General features: G+C 41.4%; 1 pseudogene; it reads left to right on the forward strand.

Annotated features, from left to right (window-relative positions):
- LOC135551356 (syndetin-like) overlaps positions 1-12,614 on the forward strand; it is a 232,573-nt pseudogene that overhangs the window by 207,661 nt on the left and 12,298 nt on the right.

Genomic DNA, 12,614 nt, shown 5'->3' on the forward strand with positions numbered 1-12,614 from the left:
TGTTGGTCCATGGCTAAACGATTTCGATTCATTCTCTCCTTCTCTTTCATACGTATCTCTTCCCAACTGAACTTTTGGCTCCAGCTCCAGCCTACTAAATAGCATTTCCTGCTGCCCTAGAATGTATCCTAAATGGCACCCTATTCTCTTCATGGTGTACGACTTTTGACCAGAGCCGTGTGTGTCAAAAGTAGTGCACTATATAGAAAACAGGGTGTAATTTGGGACACATCCCTAGTCCGTAGTATACAATATTGTTTATTTAACAGTTACCATACATTCATCTCTATGCCTTCCCCTTGCCTTGCGTTGGCCTTGTCGCACGGCCAGTCATTAACGCTTATCACCAGATTTGCACACTCAGTTGACTCTCTGCCCATCATTTAACTGAACTCATTTTCTTGAATTTTGTTTATGTAAAACATTTAAAAGGATAATAAAAGCGTTGATCATTCTGACACATTTGAAAAATGTCTTCAATCCCCCCCATTTTTACACTGGATTAGCTTTTATTTTTGTTTCTATTGATTTTAATTCATCGTTTTTTCCCCCATAACTATTCTATGTGGCTCAGTGTTTGTTAATGTATAGCTGTAGAGATGAAAACCCAGTGAAGGTAAATACTCCCACTGTTTTAGGCTTCATGGCCTGATATGGTGCTGATTTAAACCAACAAGAAGGTGCATTATGACCTGGCCAAAGCTCCATTTCTAGCTACTGTACCTCCTACACCCTTCCACCTCCATCTAATGCTAGGACTGAAACTACCTCATTAACAAGCACAGGGGATCAAGAGAAGTTTCTAAAGCTCAGGAGAGAAAGGGGAAAATGGTCTGTCTGCAATATCCCAATCCATTCAGCTAATGCCCCTGCTCCCCTCTCCCCTCCTACCCCTCTAACACTGCTTCAATCTCTGATTTGGTGGGCCTATCCGCCTAGCTAAAAGTCTGTACTGATTTCACTCTCTGCCTCTCTTCCCAGGGTGTTTCTGGCCGAGCAGTTTGAGTCCCTTCAGTCTCACCTGGATACTATGATGCCTGCAGCCAAGAAGCCGTTCCTCCAGCAGTTCTACTCACAGGTCAGTCAGTCCACAACTCTATGGATGTATCCCAAATGGCACCCTATTACCTAAAAAGTGCACAGGGGCACAATCCGAATGGCACGAGACGTATGTGATCTTTTCTCAATGTCATCAAGGTATGAAATTATTGTTATTTTCAAATACAATCTCTTTTTGCGGTTAATTGTGAACAATTTTTAAGTGTACAAATTATTATAATTATCACCCGCCCCCCCCGACCATTTACGCCAACAAAAATAGACCAGTGGCTGAATCTAGTTGCCTACCCGTTATAGGGATTAGGATGCCAAATTACAAACGCACCCTACACTATCGTTCAAAAGTTTGTGGTCACTTAGAAATGTCCTTGTTTTTGAAAAAAATGAACTTTTTTGTCCATTAAAATAACATCAAATTGATCAGAAATACAGTGTAGACATTGTTAATGTTGTAAATGACTATTGTATATGGAAACAGTTGATTTTGTATGGAATATAGGTGTACAGAGGCCCATTATCAGCAACCATCACTCCTGTCTTCCAATGGCACGTTGTGTTAGCTAATCCAAGTTTATCATTTTAAAAGGCTAATTGATCATTAGAAAACACTTTTGCAATTATGTTAGCACATCTGAAAACAGTTGTTCTGATTAAAGAAGCTATAAAACTGGCCTTCTTTAGACTAGTTGAGTATCAGCATTTGTGGGTTCGATTACAGGCTCAAAATGGCCAGAAACAAAGACCCTTCTTCTGAAAGTCGTCAGTCTATTCTTGTTCTGAGAAATGAAGGCTGTTCCATGTGAGACATTGCCAAGAAACTGTAGATCTCGTACAATGATGTGTACTACTCCCATTTTGAGCCTGTAATCGAACCCACAAATGCTGATGCTCCAGATACTCAACTAGTCTAAAGAAGGCCAGTTTTATTGCTTCTTTAAACGGAACAACTGTTTTCAGCTGTCATGTTATTAACTAGTGGTTGCGATCTCCTCTGACACACATGACCTTATCAGTGAGAGTGGAAATGACTGTTGACCACAAACTCTTCTCTATCAGCTTGATGTTTTTCAACGTGTGTGTACCATTACAGAGTCTTGAGGGTGTGTCAGAGTTTCACATTTTCAAAAAGGGACTCAAAATCAATATCTACCCCAAACGATTTTACACTTTCTAAAGTTAAATGCCTGGAGAAAATAACATTTGAACATTCTCAAATCTTTCTACTGAACGTTTTTCACTTTTTCTGTCCTTACTTACTTTGTACACTGAGTAAAATATACCGAGTGAGTATTGAATTGACACTGTCCTTGTTTATGGATGCGTCCTAAATGGAACACTATTCCACATACAGTATACATCACTACTTCTGACCAGGGCCCTGATCAAAAGTAGTGCACTATGAAGGGAGTAGGGTGCCATTTATGACACACACACTGTCCTTGTTTATACCATTCTCCTTGTCATTCGCTTATAGACTGTCTCCACGGCCAGCGAGCTACGTAAACCCATATGCTGGGTCGTGGCGGCCAAGGCTTTAGACTACGAACAGATGCTGCTGCTGATGGCTGCAGTTAAGTGGGACATTAGGGAGATAATGTCGCAGCACAATGTGTACGTGGACGTCCTGTTAAAGGTAATGTGGCATGTATGTTTTAGTATGCGTAAAGGTAATGACTAAAATATGGTGAAGGACGTGTATGTGTATATTCCTGTAATGGATTACTTCATAAGGTCATGTCCGTTTGTCATGTCATTGCTGTAATAATACAGTGATGGATCAGGGTTCATGGCTGATTTTCCTGTATATATTTTCTGTAATAACCCTAAGAAGCTGTAAACTCCACATATAGAACGCATGCTGGCCTCTGAAACATAGTGGCGGTGTCACACAATCATGCCCAATGAGTTTATGTAGAGCTGACTTGGCTTAACCTGAAAAAGAGGTTTGTCTCTATAACGAAGTAGATAAATATAACAATTCCTTTAAAATGTATTTATTTCTATACAGTACCAGTCAAAAGTTTGGACACACGTACTCATTCAAAACGTTTTTCTTTATTTGAACTATTTTCTACATTGTTAAATAACACATGTGAAATCATGTAGAAACCAAAAAAAGAAACATCCCTTTTTCAGGACCCTGTCTTTCAAAGATAATTCGTAAAAATCCAAACAACTTCACAGATCTTCATTGTAAAGGGTTTAAACACTGTTTCCCATGCTTATCCAATGAACCATAAACAATACATGAACATGCATCTGTGGAACGATTGTTAAAACCTCTCTGGGATATGTGGGACGGTAGCATCCCAACTCGCCAAAAGCCAGTGAAAGTGCAGGGCGCCAAATTCAAAACAACAGTAATCTCATAATTAAAATTCCTCAAGCATACAAGTATTTTACACCATTTTAAAGATACAATTCTCGTCCAGCCACAGCGTCTGATTTCAAAAATGCTTTACAGCGAAAGCACCACAAACGATTATGTTAGGTCACCACCAACTCACAGAAAAACACAGCCATTTTTCCAGCCAAAAAGCACAAATAGAGATCAAATTAATCACTAACCTTTGATGATCTTCATCAGATGACACTCATAGGACTTCATTTTACACAATACATGTATGTTTTGTTCGATAAAGTGCATATTTATATAAAACAATCTCATTTTACTTTGGCACGTTACATTCAGTAGTTCTAAAACATGCGGTGATTGTGCAGAGAACCACATCAATTCACAGAAATACTCATAAATGTTGATGAAAATACAAGTGTTATACATGGAATTAGAGATATACTTCTTCTTAATGCAACCGCTATGTCAGATTTTAAAAAGACTTTACGGGAAAAAGTAAAGCATGCAATAATCTTATTACAGCGTTCAGACAACAAAGCCGCCAAAAAGATATCCACCATATTGTGTCGTCAACATTGTTGAAATAGCATTATAAATATTCACTTACCTTTAATGATCTTCATCAGAATGCACTCCCAGGAATCCCAGTTCCACAATAAATGTTTGATTTGTTCGATAAAGTTCATAATTTATGTCCAAATAGCTTCTTTTGTTAGCACGTTTGGTAAACAAATCCAAACGCACGTTCAGGTCCAGTCGAACGTCGGACGAAAATTTCAAAAAGTTATATTATAGCCCTTAGAAACTTGTCAAACTAAGTATAGAATCAATCTTTAGGATGTTTTTATCATAAATGTTCAATAATGCTCTAAACGGAGAATTCATATGTCTCTAGAAGAGCAATGGAACGAGAGCTAACTCTCTTGTGACTGCGCCTCAGAGCCTGTGGCACTCTGCCAGACACCTGGCTCAATCCCCTCTCATCCACCCCCACTTCACAGTAGAAGCTCAAAACAATGTTCTAAAGACTGTTGGCATCTAGTGGAAGCCGTAGGAAGTGCAATATGACCCCATTTACACTGGAATGGCAAAGAATTGAAAAACTACAAACTTCAGATTTCCCACTTCCTGGTTGGATTTTTCTCAGGTTTTCACCTGCCATATGAGTGCTGTTATACTCACAGACATCATTCAAACAGTTTTAGAAACTTCAGAGTGTTTTCTATCCAATACTACTGGGCACCTTATTCATCCATGCTACTCAATACTGCCACCCTGTCACCAAGAAGTTAAGACACTAACAGCTTACAGATGGTAGGCAATTAAAGTCACAGTTATGAAAACTTAGGACACTAAAGAGGCCTTTCTACTGACTCTGAAAAACACAAAAAGAAAGATGCCCAGGGTCCCTGCTCATCTGCGTGAACATGCCTTAGGCATGCTATAAGGAGGAATGAGGATTGCAGATGTGGCCAGGGCATTAAATTGCGATGTCCGTACTGTGAGACGCCTAAGACAGTGCTACAGGGAGACAGCACGGAGTGGCAGACCATGTGTAACAACAACTGCACAGAATTGGTACATCCGATCATCACAACCGCGGGACAATCCCTCCATCAGTGCTCAGACTGTCCGCAATAGGCTGAGAGAGGCTGGACTGAGGGCTGGTAGGCCTATTGTATGGCAGGTCCTCACCAGACATCACCGGCATCAACGTCGCCTATGGGCACAAACCCACCGTCGCTGGACCGGACAGGACTGGCAAAAAGTGCTATTCACTGACGAGTCGCGGTTTTGTCTCACCAGGGGTAAGGGTCGGATTCGCGTTTATCGTCGAAGGAGTGAGCATAACACTGAGGCCTGTACTCTGGAGTGGGATCGATTTGTATGTGGAGGGTCCGTCATGGTCTGGGGCGGGGTGTCACAGCATCGTCGGACTGAGGTGGTTGTCATTGCAGGCAATCTCAACGCTGTGCATTACAGGGAAGACATCCTCCTCCCTCATGTGGTACCCTTCCTGAAGGCTTATCCTGACATGACCCTCCAGCATGACAATGCCACCAGCCATACTGCTCGTTCTGTGCGTGATTTCCTGCAAGACAGGAATGTCAGTGTTCTTCCATGGCCAGTGAAGAGCCCGGATCTCAATCCCGTTGTGCACGTCTGGGACCTGTTGGATCAGAGGGTGAGGGCTAGGGCCATTCCCCCCAGAAATGTTCAGAAACTTGCAGGTGCTTTGGTGGAAGAGTGGGGTAACATCTCACAGCAAGAACTGGCAAATCTGGTGCAGTCAATGAGGAGGAGATTTACTGTAGAACTTAATGCAGCTGGTGGCAACACCAAATACTGACTGTTACTTTTGACTTTGACCCCCCCCCCCCCCTTTGTTCAGGGACACACTATTTAATTTATGTTAGGCACATGTCTGTGGAACTGGTAATATTTACACATGTTAAGTTTGTGGAAAATGAACGCAGTTGGCAGCGAGAGGATGTTTATGTTTTTGCTGAATTTATATGTTATATTTTAATTTCTTCAAAGTAGCCACCCTTTTCCAACAGTCTTGAATGAGTTCCCACATATGCTGAGCACTGCTTTTCCTTCACTCTGCGGTCAAACTCATTTTAAACCATCTCAATTGGGTTGAGGTCGGTGATTGTGGAGGCCAGGTCATCTGATGCAGCACTCCATCACTCTCCTTCTTGGTCAACTAGCCCTTACACAGCCTCGAGGTGTGTCGGATCATTGTCCTGTTGTAGGTTCTAATTCTCAGAGTATAAAACTCAATGGACACTATGAAAGCTTAACCAAGTTTATTCTCCCAGAGGGTCAATACAGCTGCATTAGACAAAGACATTTTCACACAAGCACTGATATTTAACCGTTCCTCAAGGCTGAGTCTCCTCCTACACATCTGTATAAAACATAATTCTTTACTGCTAGGCAGGACACTAAGTGATATTGGCCATAAACTTTTGTTTCACCCTTAACGTGACCTGACCTGATCTCAGCCCCCGTCCATCACTAATCCATGGCTCTCTCCCCTTATCAATGCCGTCAACATGTGATCGCTCCCCTACACTCAACACACGGCTATCATGGTGCCTGGTACCAGACTGTGTCTCTTCTCCTCCCAGAGTATCCCTCCCATAGGATCCCTGATAGCTAATAATAACATATTCTGACATAATGTAAATGTTATACATTACCCTCTCTCCCTCAGTGACATGAATAAGTATATTTCATATTCTCAGAACCCAACAGCACAAACCAGAAGGGATGGCGTATCGCTGCATAATGCTGTGGTAGCCATGCTGGTTAAATGTTCCTTGAATTCTAAATAAATTACAAAGTCACCAGCAAAGCACCATCACACCTCAACCTCTATGCTTCACGGTGGGAACCACACATGCGGAGATCATCTGTTTACCTAATCTGCGTCTCACAAAGACATGGCTGTTCGAACTAAAAATCTCAAATTTGGACTTACCAAACCAAAGGACATATTTCCACTGGTCTAATTGCTTGTGTTTCTTTCTTTGCGGCAATTTGACCATAAAGGCCTGATTCACACAGTCTCCTCTGAACAGTTGATGTTGAGATGTGTCTGTTACTTGAACTCTGTGAAGCATTTATTTGGGCTGCAATTTCTGAGGCTGGTAACTCTAATGAACATATGCTCTGCAGCAGAGATACCTCTGGGTCTTCCCAGAGGTGGTCCTCATGAGAGACAGTTTCATCACAAAGCTTTATCTTTTTTGTGACTACACTTGAAGGAACTTTCACATTTCTTGCAATTTTCCAAATTGACTGACCTGTCTTGAAGTAATGCTTATTTGAGCTGTTCTTGCCATAATATGGATTTATTTGGTAAAACACCATCTTCTGTATACCACGCCTAACTTGTCACAACACAACTGATTGGCTCAAATGCATTAAGGAAAGAAATTACACAAATGAACTTTTAACAAGGCACACCTGTTAATGCGTTAATGCATTCCAGGTGACTACCTCATGAAGCTGATTGAGAAAATGCCAACAGTGTGCAAAGCTGTCATCAAGGCAAAGGGTGTCAATTTTGAAGAATTTGATTTGAATTTGATTTGTTTAACCCTTTTTTGGTTATTACATGATTCCATATGTGTTACTTCATAGTTTTGATGTCTTCACTATTATTCTACAATGTAGAAAGTAGTACAAATAAGGAAAACCCTTGAATGAGTCGGTGTTCAAAACCTTTTGACTGGTACTGTATATATTTTAATAGAATTGATTGTGTGGTGGAGCTGTAGACCCCAGACCATATCAGATCACACAATATACTGTATTGACATTGCTTCTTAGCAAAGCATACTGTAACGACCCTAGACTTTGTAAGCCCATTACCAAAGGAAATAGTAGTCATTCTCCTGGGGTGACCCATGTACTCTCCCCCCTAGGATGGTACTCTCCCCCACTGTTCCCTACTACAATAGCATTAAATGTTATATATCAACCCAAGTAAAGATCTCCCCAAGGCACTAGCAATTACCATAAATATTCTACAGGATTATGCAAGGCATGCTTTAGTATAGTAGCTCTCACTCTGTTGAAGATTGATGAGTTTACCATAGTAGTTAATGGGTTGAATTTAAACTGAGCTTCCCCTGTTCTCAAAGCACTTTACATTGTCTACAGACAACTCAATCACAGATCTAATCTCATCTACACTACATGGACAAAAGTATGTGGACACTTGCTCGTTGAACATCCCATTCCAAAATCATGGGCATTAATATGGAGTTGGTCCCCCATTTGCTGCTGTAACAGCCTCAACTCTTCTGGGAAGGTTTTCCACTAGATGTTGGAACATTGCTGCAGTGACTTGCTTCCATTCAGCCACGAGCGTTAGTGAGGTTGGACACTGATGTTTGGCGATTAGGCCTGGCTCGCAGTCGGCGTTGCAATTCATCCAAAAGCTGTTTGATGGGGTTGAGGTCAGGGCTCTGTGCAGGCCTGTCAATTTCTTCCACAGCAATCACAACAAGCAATGTTTGTATGGACCTTGCTTTGTGCACGGGGGCATTGTCACATTGAAACAGGAAAGGGTCTTCCCTAAACTGTTGCCACAAAGTTGGAAGCACAGAATCATCCAGTATGTCATTGTATGCTGTAGTGTTAGGATTTCCCTTTACTGGAAATAAGGGGCCTAGCAGAAACCATGAAAAACAGCCCCAGACCATTATTCCTCCTCCACCAAACTTTAAAGTTGGCACTATGCATTCGGGCAGGTTGCATTCCCCTGGCATCCACCAAACCCAGATATTTCGGACTGCCAAATAGTGAAGCATGATTTATCACTCCAGAGAAAGTGTTTCCACTGCTCCAGAGTTCAATGAGCTTTACACCATTCCAGCCGACGCTTGGCATTGCACATGGTGATCTTAGGCTTGTGTGCGGCAACTTGGCCATGGAAACCCATTTCATGAAGCTCCCAACGAACAGTTATTGTGCTGACGTTGCTTCCAGAGGCAGTTTGGAACTCGATAGTGAGCGTTGCAACTGAGGACAGACGCGCTTCAGCACTCGGCGGTCCCGTTCTGTGAGCTTGTGTGGCCTACCATTTCGCGGCGGAGTCATTGTTGCTCCGAGACGTTTCCACTTCACAATAACAGCTCTTGCAGAGATCTCGTCAGAGATTTGACGAACTGACTTGTTGGAAAGGTGGCCTCTTATAACTGTGCCACGTTGAAAATCACTGAGTTCTTCAGTACGGGCCATTCTATTGCCAGTGTTTGTCTATGGAGATTGCATGGCGGTGAGCTCGATTTTATAAACAGATTAGCAGCAGGTGTGACTAAAATAGCCAAATCCTCTAATTTGAATGGTGTGTCCACATACTTTTGTGTATTTTAGTTAAGCTAGACCACGTGACTATTTTGTGTTATCTTGAAAAGGGATTGGCAGTACTATTTCAATGCATTTGTTTATCTGTTTATAGCAAGTTTATAGCGGTTGCCCAGTTGGACAGCTTTGTATTTGTACCACAGTAGTTCAGGTTATGTGCTGTTCTTATGGATCCCACAGTAGAGCACACTTACTGTACCTCAAGGGAAACCAGCTAGGCTCCACACATCCCCCATACATGGCCATCTCTCTCCTATTCCCCCTATAAACATTCAATTGCACTGCAGGAAGAAAAACATCACAAATACTTTTTGTAGTTGCAATGGCATTTTTTTTTCAGCGAGGCTTCCTGGTTAGGAACTAAAGATGACACCTCTCTTTTGAGACTGTCTATTGGAAATGTATTTGAAATGCAGTGAGATCTTTCAAATATGGATTCTTTTTTAAATCACATTTTCCAGTAATTCCGGAAGCACAAGGTCATTGATAACTTTTAATCTCTTTCAACATGTCGAGATCTTTGTTTTAAGTTTTCTGTTCTCATTCCCGTAACCACTCCGAGAGGTCTTCCGATATCAATTATTTGCCAGTTAGGATTTGAATAATTCATATAACGGAAGAAGTTTGGGGAGTTTAATGCAGATTCAGGAAGCTAAGTTTGAGGTTTGTTAAGGAAAGGTGAGTTTCTTAGGTCCCCTCCTGTAACTATCTCCAGGCTTAAAGTTCTCTTCCCAAATGAGTATCAAATCGTTATTCATTCCTTCCACTTATCCCATCATGCATTTTGCATGGGGACGTGTGGCTCGGCGTGGCGTGATGAGCATGAAGCCGGAGCATACGGAGAGAGGGGGCCCTAGTGTTGAGGAACAGATGGGGGTTTTGCAGTGGTAGCGTGACTGTGGGCCTTATTTGCGAGGCGGAGGCTAAGAGAATCCCCCATATATGCATAAGCATTTCTGTCTGAGCAGCCATAGCTTTAAATCCCGAACCACATCGAGCAAACCACTACACAGCCTCCAATTCTAATGAAAAACTCAGGCTCACCTTTCTGGATCTGTGGATCGGCTGGCTGGAAGACAGCTCTCTGCGAGCATTATTAAGCCGCTCTAAGCCAAACTAATTATGTTTAAGCCAAATAGTCAGAGGAAAAGTGTCTGCCTCACTGACTTGATTTAAACGCATTTGCCATATTGATGATCACAGCGGAGCCAAGAGTTTAATTTACACGACAAGATGAGAGTAACGGTCAGGCTGAGATGTATGCTGCTCATCCAATCTTTTTCTGAGGTAGACATAGTATGGTAGTGGTGTGCGGGTCAGCTGTTTGTTCACCTGCCCGCAATTGCTAATAACCCATCCCCCCGACTATATTTAATAACGTGAAAATCGGAGGCCTGCACACAACACTCACCCACTAATATAGAAAATGTGCTCTAAACTACAATCATTTTTACGGATTTAAATGTTTCTGCTTATAATTTTCGACATTTTAGTAGGCTATTTGTTAGTTAACTTGTCTATAATTAGATACATGCAGCTTCACGTCTGTCATTATACGTATGTTGCCGCCAAATGTCCTAGAAGTAAACCCTTGCTCAGCAGAATATCACAAATCGATAGAATAATTACTTCAATCTAGTTCAACTTTTCTCTCATCTGCTTCTTTCACAGAGCCAAGACATTTAGGGACTTGGGAGAAAATGCAGAAACTCAACCCTCCAAAAAACATAACTTTTTTTCCGTGCAAAACTTCCGAAAGACATCAGTTTGACCGGTTGTAAGGAAATAGAAAGCTGTGAAAACGACCCAACATGTTTCTGATAAGGTTTCAGTATGGCTTGGATGCATATTTTATATGGCACTATCAGCTTTTATGATGCTGATAAAGATAGCACCTATACAGACAGTATCTAGCTGCACATTCACATTCTCTCAAGATCTGAAATGAATAAATAATATTTCTACACCAAAGAATGTGCCTACATTTGGTTTATCATTTCACTGCAAGAAATGCTGAGAGGTTATAGACCTACAGTCAGTGTCCAGATTTCAGTTTCCATTTAACACATCTAAACAGTAGGCTACGGTTCCCTTGACGTGCGATAGGCCTATTTGAAGTCCCTTCTTGTGACTGTCGAATTTGTATAGCGCCTCACAATCATCACACATAACATAGCAGGCACTGCTTTCATCATCTTTTACCACTTCAAAAAATCTTTCCCAAACATGACTTTTCTGTCCCTCCCTTCTCTTTATGTTCAACTCTCTATTTCACAGCTTTTCTCTTTTTGAATTAAATTCGGACCTTTTTGCCTCCGTGTATCGATGTTATCTTTTTCTGCCCGTTACCAAAAGCATTTGGCGGTTGGCGTGTAGGTTATTCGGCGTGCGTACAGTTGGTCCCTAAAGCTTAGGCTGATGCACTAATGCCAGATGGCCTAAAATAATTAAATAAAAACTTCAACGTAGCCTATAGATATAAATTACACAATAATTACACTTTTATGGATTTTTTAAAGGTATTGTTTTCTTTTTATTCAGCCCGGCCGCCCACCCGCCACCCACCCTTCACCCACACAATATTTAATGACCCTAAACCCACCCGCCCCGTGGATATAAGCGCGGGGAACTGCGGGTTATGAGTCAACCCATGCATCACTACAGTATGGTCTATGATTGACAAGTTATTGATACAGGGTTGTATTTTAGAGGAGATTATGTTTGTTGTATTCATGAGTTTGTGTTGAATATTAGCATCCAATATTGGCATATATTTGCATTTAGATTGGAAATTGTGTCGGGGTACTGACGTTGTCTCATGTACAAACCAGGCTATTCAAAATGTGAGCGTTTGATGGCACACATTTGTTGTTTGAAAATACATTGAATGCAGTCCTTGGGTACTTTCATGCATCAAAATAATGTGTGAGGAAATCCATTTTTAGGTTTATGACTGTATGATGATTTTCAGATGCATTTTTTTCTCCTCGTGAATTCTGCCAGTCAGACCTTTGTGACGGTTTTCTTCCGCTGAAGGATAGGAGGACCAAAATGTAGCGTGGTTAGTGTTCGACATCTTTAATATCGATGATAAACGAGAACACTACAAAATACAAAACAAGTGAAAACCGAAACAGTCCTATCTGGTGCAATGACACAAAGACAGTAGACAATCACACACAAAATACCCACAGAATATGGCTGTCTAAATAGGGTTCCCAATCAGAGACAACGATAGACAGCTGCCTCTAATTGAGAACCAATCTAGGCAACCATAGACCTACAAACTACCTAGAAAGGAAACAGCCCCATA

Source organism: Oncorhynchus masou, chromosome 13 (genome assembly GCF_036934945.1).
Source record: "Oncorhynchus masou masou isolate Uvic2021 chromosome 13, UVic_Omas_1.1, whole genome shotgun sequence".
In the NCBI taxonomy this organism is placed as follows: domain Eukaryota; kingdom Metazoa; phylum Chordata; class Actinopteri; order Salmoniformes; family Salmonidae; genus Oncorhynchus; species Oncorhynchus masou.